Source organism: Sitophilus oryzae, unplaced genomic scaffold, assembly GCF_002938485.1.
Source record: "Sitophilus oryzae breed Bouriz unplaced genomic scaffold, Soryzae_2.0 scaffold_810_pilon_pilon, whole genome shotgun sequence".
Classification (NCBI taxonomy): Eukaryota; Metazoa; Arthropoda; class Insecta; order Coleoptera; family Curculionidae; genus Sitophilus; species Sitophilus oryzae.
Window position 1 is genome coordinate 4,269,498 of NW_022147429.1, and position 9,864 is coordinate 4,279,361.

General features: G+C 31.4%; 1 protein-coding gene across 8 annotated transcripts in view; it reads left to right on the forward strand.

Annotated features, from left to right (window-relative positions):
• LOC115889103 (bromodomain adjacent to zinc finger domain protein 2B-like) overlaps positions 1-9,864 on the forward strand; it is a 160,087-nt gene that overhangs the window by 48,053 nt on the left and 102,170 nt on the right. For all 8 annotated transcript variants that reach the window (XM_030909020.1, XM_030909027.1, XM_030909021.1 and 5 more), the window contains exon 3: positions 6,839-6,874. The gene's annotated coding sequence lies outside the window, so the exon portion shown is untranslated. The remainder of the gene's footprint in view (positions 1-6,838; positions 6,875-9,864) is intronic.

Genomic DNA, 9,864 nt, shown 5'->3' on the forward strand with positions numbered 1-9,864 from the left:
TGCTGGTATGTCTACAAGAATAGGCGAGGCAAGTAACTCAAAATACTAAAATACTCACGCAGATACAAAAAAACGAAGGTGGCGAGCTGATACTGAATAAACTGTGAATATAAGTAATAATAAATGTGAATGAGTGAATGTTTGTAAAACATCTATTACTTAGATGGCGTCCATATACAGGGTGAGTTTTCCACGATGTTCTCTATGGGTATCTCGGAAACTACTGGAGATAGAGAGACGGTTAAATAGGGAAAGAATTGCAGTTTTGTGGGGTCATAAAAATGCGCCTTTCAGATTTTTGAAAAAGTTCATGGCTTACTAGATATTTCGAAAAAAGCAAATTTCGGCTATTTTAAAAATTGTCCCTAATTTCATTATAATTTATTTTAGACAAAAAGTTTTCAGATAAAAGTTGTAGATAATCACATCCTTAATGAGATTGTGACCTCTTTTTTTTCTAAAGCCTGCCATCTTTGACATATGACACATACATATGTTTTTTTAAATGGAAATCATAGTTGGCTATGACCTCATAAAAAGCGCCATTTTTTAAGCTTTTCAGCGATATAAGCTATTATATCGCTGTTATATATGTAACAGCGATATAGTATGTACAGTAATGTAATATATGTTTTTTTCGAAAAATGTGTTATGGCCAATTCTAATCATTATTAAACACTTTCACTTAGTTAGCCATGGAAACAAGTTCAATCGTCGTTTCTCTCAGAAATGTGAAACTGTCACATCCAAACTTTGTAAATTAAAATAAACAAAAATTGCGAATATGAATTTTTAGTAGAATTTTTGATTCAACTTTTCTTGGCCATACATTTTCGAGGATATGTTGACCGGTGAACGTTACTTACGTTTTTTAGACAACGGTTTTCAAGACATGTTAAAAAAGTTAAATTTAGATACTCGCGCACCAATAGAGTGGTTCCAACATGACTTTCATTATGACACGCTCCCCCATAACGAAAGAAATGTCAAAAATTATTTATATCATAATTATGCAGAAGAAGTATGTAATGGTACGTGAGAAGTTTAAGTCGACCGGTCGTTCTGTGAGAATAGCTAGTAATTCAGTTTTAAAAATATGCATTTACGTACTCAAAACAATGGCGGATTTTTGAACATTTTCTAAAATAAATTCATATTTACACATTTTGTTTATTTTAATTTACAAAGTTTCGCTGTGACAGTTTCACATCTCTGAGAGCAACGACGATTGAACTTGTTTCCATTGCTAACTAAGTGAAATTGTTTAATAATGATAAGAATTGGCTATAATTCAGTAATTTTTCGAAAATAAAAACATATTATAGCTTATATCGCTGAAAAGCTTAAAAAATGGCGCCTTTTATAAAGTCATGGCCAACTATGGTTTCCATTTAAAAAAACATATATTTGTGTCATATGTCAAAAATGACAGGCTTTAGAAAAAATCAGACTCATTAGGGATGTGATTAGCTACAACTTTTATCTGAAATTTTTTTGTCTAAAATAGATTATAATGGAATTAGGGCAATTTTTAAAATAGCTAAAAATTTTTTTTTCAAAATATCTAGTAAGCCATGAACTTTCTAGTAAGCCATGAACACAAAACTGCAATTCTTTTCCCATTTAACCAACTCTCTATCTCCAGTAGTTTCCGAGATACCCATAGAGAACATAGTAGGAAACTCACCCTGTATTATGCGTGAAGCGTTTTTAAGGATATTTTGACCTTCCCTCCTCCACTGTTAAGATGTCGTGAGAATAGTCGTGACCCCTTCCCTCCTCCAATAATCTCACGAGAGATCTTTCAAAACTTATTATTTCAAAACATATTTTGAGTATAAATGCGGTGAATTTATTTAAAAAAACACAAGTTGCTTTATTATTTTTTTATTAAGACTAGTAAAGAAACTAAACTAAAAAAAACTACTAAACGTTCATTCTAATTTAGTCCATGGAAACTGCACGGTCTAAAGAATGAGTATTGGTACTAACAAATCCAAGTTCAGTAGCTCGTCTCATGAAATCTTAACGGCGCGTCATAATTTTTTAACTGATGAGGAATCGAGGACCACATTTTCAAAATATGAATAATAAGTAAATAACTTTACATTATCTATTAATGGATTTTAATATGCAGAAGAATTGTGCCAGATTTCGACATATTTTAGTCTACAAACATGTTTTACTTTAAATAAATCGTAGTTTCTCACATTTTTACACTATTTTTTGTCCGAAAAAATACGTAATATTTGCCGAAACCGATACCCTTTCTCTCCCCCACATGAGATTTAGTGAGATTCGGCTTGACCTCTTCCCCATTGAATTCCTTACGTAATCAATGGACTTCCCCTTTACTTTACTTTTTTTTTCAAGTATCAGTTAATAAATAATTAAATTAATCTCTGGTAAAAACTGATAAACTAATGTTTTTGTTTATAATTGTTTTAACCCAATTTTTGAATTCTCTTCTGTTTTAAATGTAATTTACCTTTGAATTCGCAACAGGTGGGATAAATTATTATAAGCCCTTATTGCCGTAATTGTCGTTTAATTGACATAAAATTGCCAAGTAAATTGGTAGATAAACCCCGCAATAAAATTAGCATGTTTCACTGGAAATATGCGCTCAGGTAATGTTTTTATCCAGTTAAAAAATTGAAAACATTATGTTTGCACCTTATGAATCAGTATAATGAAATTTTAGTAGTAATTTTATTTCTTGAAGAGTTGTAAAACTTTAGATTAATTTGCACAGGGTCATTCTCTAACTTGGAATAAATTCAATAAATGAAAAATATTTTTTGTTTTTTACGGAAATATGCTGGTACACGTCCATTAGTATTTTAAATTGGGCTCTTTTTGTTGTAAGACAATTAAAAAAAACAAATTTGGTACAGCATGTATCAATTTTGACGTAATTAATTAATAATAATAATGTAATCGCCATTTTTTTTATAGTAACCCTATTCCCTAATGTTTTTTCAGCTATCCTTAAAGAGTATACTTGAGAGTATAGAATGTTCAGGCATCGTTCAACGTCACGTCATATATTGTCGAACTCTCTCAATAACTTGCCAACCAGATGAAAGAGATTGGTGACGTCATTGTCATTACTGCATGTTCTTTTTAGTAATTGTCATTGTTATTTGATTTGGGGTTATAATTTTAAACAAAAGATGTTATCGTGGGGACTATTATAAAAAAGAAGAAAGAATTTATTGGGCAAGCCTACAGTAAGATTAGCCATGAGACATGACCTATGGACATGACTATCCGTAGACACTCAGTGTTTCTGTCTTCCGGCTTCATCAGTACGGGAGGAATCAGCAACGATGAACTAGCGATCCTAAAAAAAGAAAAAAGGGAAGCAAACGAGGCACAAGGCATCATTTGCAGCCCAGTTAGGCTGTACCTCACAAGTCGCAAGCTTTACCACCGAAAAACCGTGTGTTGGAATGCCTACGCTCCATTTGGAGCCTGGTTAGGGCAGTAGGTCACAATTCGCAAGCGTTACCACCGAAAAACCATGTGTTGGAATGCCTCCGCAGCGTTTTTTTCTTTTTTCAGGATTCATCGTTTCTGATTCCTCCCGTATTGATGAAGCCGGAAAGCAGAAACACTGAGTGTCTACGGGTACCTAGTCGCGTCTCATGGTTAATCTTACTGTAGGCTTACCTAATAAATTCTTTCTTCTTTGTTATAATTTTATTGACGGAAATCGACATTACCAAAGTAAAAATTTGATTGTTGTAAAACAAAATTCAATTTTTTTATTGTGAAAATGCCTCAGAGATTTAATCAAAATGAACAAAAGCTCATTGCCAAGCTTATAAATCATTTTTCTCGAGGAAGAGACGCTGGTAGTCTGGTAGAGGGCACTCTTGCCCATGGATAGGCAGTAAGTATACGATGCAAAGGTGTAACATTCTTATGTAAAATACAAATTAATAGCGTTTTTAAATAATATAGTGTGTTGCTGATGCTTTAGAAATAGGAATTTCAACAGTACAAAGTATTAGAATTAAAGGGATCGTAACTGATGAAGAGTTCAAGAAAAAATGAATAAATGCCGAAAAAACGGAATTCGCTCAATTAAAAATATAGGAATGTACTTAGAAAATTTTAAACAATATAAACTGATCTCAGACACACCCTAAAACTCATATTTGACAAATAATGATGACGTAACTGTGAACGATGGCTGAACAGTCTTTATATTAAGTTACGTATGTATGCCAAATTTCAAATATTTATTACTTTTGCAGGGTTGTTGTAGATTACTACGTGTGTAGTTTAATTGGCAAAATAAAACACTAACTCACCACAATAGGTACACCAAAAGTCTTTACTTTTGCACTGGACGGGCGGGCGTTTCGCTAACCATAAAAACGCGGTGTTTTGGTGTATTGAGGTGAATTAGTGTTTTATTTTTTTTGCTGTTGTAACACCAAATGTTCCGACCTCCAACTGTAATAGTTTAATTGGACCAAATTTTTAACCGCCAAATTTTGGTTACTTGGATGTTCAGCCGATTTGGGCTATTAATATTGGTAAACCATTTTTTTGGAGCATTGACAAATCCAATATGTTGTTTTGGAAAAGATCACCAACATACAGCTAAACTGTAATATGATGTAGAGAGCATATTCAATTTCTTTAGATTGTTCCCTGTAAATTGGAAATTTATTTATTATACAGGATCGCTGATATGTAACAGTCGATTATTAGCTAAAATAAACGAGGTACCGCAAGAAGTCAAATATAAATATTATAGGGTTTTTAAATGTCTATTCTCGAGTAATAAATTTTAAGTATACTGTCGATATACAGGGTGGTCCGATATGTATTCCGGAAACTTCGGCAGTACATTCTGCAGATAAAAATAAGTAAAAAAGTTCGTATAAATGTATGTCCTAAAATGCTTAGTTTCAGATATACAGGGTGTAGAAGTTTGATTTTTATTTCGATTTTTTCTAAATAATTTCTGAAATAACGTTAGTTATTCATTAATTTAATAAATAATTCATTAATTTTGATGTCAATATGACTCCTACTAATAGAGGGCGCCACCTACATGTGTTTTAACTCTTTTGGAGCGTAATAACTTGTCCGTACCTATAAAACTACCGAGCAAAAAAATGTACATCTCTGTGATTTTTTACGTAAAAATTATCTCTTTGTAAAAATCGTTACGAACAACCGTTCTTAAGATATTTAGAATGGAAATAGTAAATACATGTCACTATTCACGAAAAAAAAGCACGTTGAGTAAATAGTTATTTCACTGAAATAATAAATTTGGGAAATTTTTATTTTTTTAAATTAATCATAAATTTTTCTGTAAAAAATGATGATAAAACAGTTTCTGTTAAACATTTGGCACAAAAACATCTCAAATTTATGATTTGAGTCTAGTAACTATTTAGTCAACATGTTTAATTTATGTCAATGATGACAGGTCTATTCCAAATATCTCGAAAACCATTACTCGTAGTGGTTTTTACCAAGAGACCTTTTTAACGTAAAAAACATCGTAAATGTATATTTTTTACTCAGTAGTTTTATACAGGTACTGACGAAAAGGTATTACTCTTCAAACCAGTTAAGAAATATGTAGGTGGCGCCCTCTGTTAGTAGGAGTCATATTGACATCAAAATCAATATTGTCATGTTAAAATACTCCCAGACACCAATTTTCATCCAAATATTGACGTTACTTCAGAAATTATTTGGAATAAATGGAAATAAAAATGAAAGTTCTACACCCTGTATCTCCGAAACTAAGCATTTTAGGACATACATTTATACGAACTTTTTTACTTATTTTTATCTGCAGAATATGTTGCCAAAGTTTCCGGAATACAGTTCGCACCACCCTGTATATAGATATATTGTCGATCATAAAGTCGTGGGACCTCAAAGTTTTATTTTTTTAAACGGAACCCCCTATATATTATTGCATATTTCAGTTCTTCATTCAATTCTAAGGAAAAAAGAGATACACAAAATGTACCTGAAACTCACCGTTTCCGAGTTATTGACTTTCGAAAATATCAGTTAAACAATAATTCGATTTAATTAATTTCGATGGGTTCGGTTCCATTTAACGATGCCATTCTACGGGAACTGTGATAGTTAATAGTATTTAACATTAGTTCTCAAGTTAGCATTTATAAACGTATAAAAAAATGAGGTTAAATCAACTCTGGAAATTTCAATTTTTTCGTTTAACATTTCAAAATCAAAACTTCATAATTCGGAAATTGTTGAAATTAGGTACAATATGTGTATTACGATTAATGCTTAAAATTGAAGAAAGAATTAAAATATGCAATAATATACAGGGGTTTGCATTTAAAAAAATAAATTTTGATGTGCCACACCTTTATGACCGACCCTGTATGCTTAAATTTGTTACTAACTAATAAACATTTAAAAACCATATAACTATTGTATTTAACTTTTTGCGGTACCTTGTATATTTTACCTAATAATCGATCGTTCCCATTCATATCAGCGACCCCGTAGATAGTCAGTTAAATCACCCTGTATATTACTAATAATTTATGTAAAACTAATAAAACCGCATATAATTTTATTATGTACAGCATATCTATGCTTAGCTATTTGAAAAGTTAGTCTCAATATACCTGAACTTTTTTGTTTATTGAATCTTATTTGCATTCTTTAAAACGAGTTTGTTGATTGGCAGCATTAATCGGCGCGGCGTTAAAAACAGCAGTATCCTCTACATGAGTTTCTTTTTCTTGTAATAATGTTATTTTATTAATTAAATTGGATTTTATCGCTATTTTAACCTTTTTTTTTCTTTTTCCAGGTCGGACTGGTCTTCGGTTAATTTCCTCCCAATAAGGTAGGTAGTGGTCGGTGTAAATCAGGGTTGTACAAATGTTAATGTTTAATGTTATGGTTGTACAAATGTAGTAATTTTAATAATTAAATTTAATATATTTTCTTTAAATAAAAATTAGCATATCTATTTGGTTAAAAGACTATAATATAGATCATAGTGTAGTTCAGAGATAGTCATTTTTTTTCTTTTGTAAAAAAAATATATCGGTATACATAAATTAATCACCAATATAATTTACATTTACTACATTTGGTATCAAATAGAGGATTTTCGGTCAATTTCTTAAAACTAGACCGGGTGTTTTTCAAAACTGGTTCGCCCCTATGACTTTTTTATTTTTTCAGACAAAAAAAACGAGATTGGTATGATATGACATAAATTAGGATTGCTTGACAGTATTCAATTTTTTTCGGTCACTTCCTGTTTCACCGGAAATTACTACAACTTTTGATTTTTAAAGGGCACCCTCGGTATTTTTTATTCTATTCGATAGAAAATGATATTCTAAATAGACAAATAAATAAGTAGTAAAAATAAATAACTTAATATCATATGTCAACTTTTAATATTTTCGATTAAAAAAATCGTTTTTTAAATTTAAAGCTAGAGTGCCAAGGCTGTGTTAAAAACACCAGTTTTTAATCAACGAGCCTGGGAAAAATAGATTTGATCATCTAATGTTTTTCGTATTTTGTCCTGGCCGGTTAAAATATGCTTAAAGCTTCATTCAGAACCTCCCAATTAGTGGAATAAATTACTGGTTTCAATTAGAATAGACGTTTGTTCCTTTAATTTCAATGTAAGCATTCAGAACGTCACTCAAAAATTAGTTTTAGACATTTTTAATTAGTAGAAAAAGTTATCAAATTATTATTTAGCTTTTTCTACTAGATGTCTACTTTCGTCAAGAAAAATTGTGGTTAGAAATCAAAAGTTGATTTTTTTAGGACTCCGTACCCAAAGGGTAAAAACGGGAACCCTATTACTAAGACTTCGCTGTCCGTCCGTCCGTCCGTTGAAAAGTTAGTCTCATCAGGTCTATCTTATGAACCGTTATAGCTAGACAGTTGAAATTTTCACATATAATGTATGTATGTTGCCGCTATAAGAACAAATACTAAAAACAGAATTAAATAAACGTTTATAAATAAAAAAGTACTTTCACTAAACATTATCTTTTAAGTAAGAATTTTACATAGAATCTTTCAAGTCCTCGGTGGCCGCGTGGTTAAAATGTTAGGACTTTACGCTGCTATGACGTTGGAGCCGTAGTAAGGCAGGTTGGAATCCTAGTCAAGACGATTTTTTTAGTCGTTTTTAGGGTTCCGTACCCAAAGGGTAAAAACGGGAATTCTATTACTAAGACTTCGCTGTCCGTCCGTCCATCCGTCTGTCACAAAGGTCTATCTTATGAACCGTTATAGCTAGACAGTTGAAATTTTTACAGAAAATGTATCTATGTTGCCGCTATAAGAACAAAAACTAAAAACAGAATTAAATAAATGTTTATAAAAAGTACTTTCACTAAATATTATCTTTTAAGTAAGAATTTTACATAGAATCTTTCAAGTCCTCGGTGGCCGCGTGGTTAAAGCGTTAGGACTTTACGCTGCTATGACGTTGGAGTCGTAGTAAGGCAGGTTCGAATTCTAGTCAAGGCGACTTTTTTTAATCGTTTTTTTTTAATTTTTACATATTTATTTTTACTTTTTACATACCACCACTAATTTATTCCAACCACTAATTTATTCCACTAATTGCGAGGTTCTGAATGAAGCTTAAATCGTATGTTTAATCATATCTCAATTATTTCAGATCATTTTTTACAAATACATAATTTGTCGTTATGAACCGCATGTTACAATTTCGAACAAACCAAGAATAAACTATATGCGAAAATGTCAAAAGTTGGCATATGATATGTCCTTCTATTCAGAGTGAGGTAAGAAATATCGAGGGTGCCATTTAAAAATCAAAAGTTGTTTCAAAAGTCATTTCCGGTGAAACAGGAAGTGACCGAAAACAATTGTATACGTCAATAAAGCCTGATTTATGTCATATACTAACGTACCAAATCTCGTATTTTTATCTGAAGAAATAAAAGAGTTACAGGAGGTGAGCCACTTTTGAAAAACACCTGGTATACTACTGCAATAATTACTTAATATTTTGTTAATACACTGGATCCAACCCTGGTGTAAATACGTGAATTAAAGGTGTACACAATTATTTATCGCTTTCTTATTTAACCAACTGGTCAAGTGAAGGAGCGCCCGCAATAATACATGATTATTTGTTTTCTCTCGATTTTACGCTGTCTTTATGGAGATAGTGTAGGCAGTATATCACGTATTTAGTAGAAACTTTGTCATTAAATTGGTTGCTTATTATAGTCTATTTCAATTACTACTCTATTAGCAATAAAGACTTTAAGAGAATATGTGTTAAAACGATGAAAGGTTCAGAGGATTATTTTTCCTTAATAAAAATAAGACCTTTTGTAAATTGTTAAGTTACCGGTTTTCGCGAAACTCCTTTAAGAAATATTTTCTCGTTATTATTATGAGAGTTACCACAGCGACAAATCTAGATTATGGCCGTACTATTCTCACTAGTCGCATGACGTCATCCTCCGTGGGATAGTGTATTCACCGTGAATAACGTACATAATCCGATTATCTTAACTATCAATCGAGTACATATATCGATGTATTTTTTGTGTTTATATTTACGAGATTCGGGTATCTATTTGGATTTTATCTTGAAAATATTGAAACAGCTGCGCGTTTTAACAGATACGTATAAATACAGAGAAATTAGAAATATATTGGAATATGTTCTATTAACTCTAGATCTCCATTAATTAAAATTTAGCTGAACCTATTCTATAGTTATATTTTATGAAATTTTTGCTATTATACTGCGATATTTTCATATCTGTTGTGGTTTCCTGATTTCTAGACGACATTCTCCAGCTGTATCATTTCCAT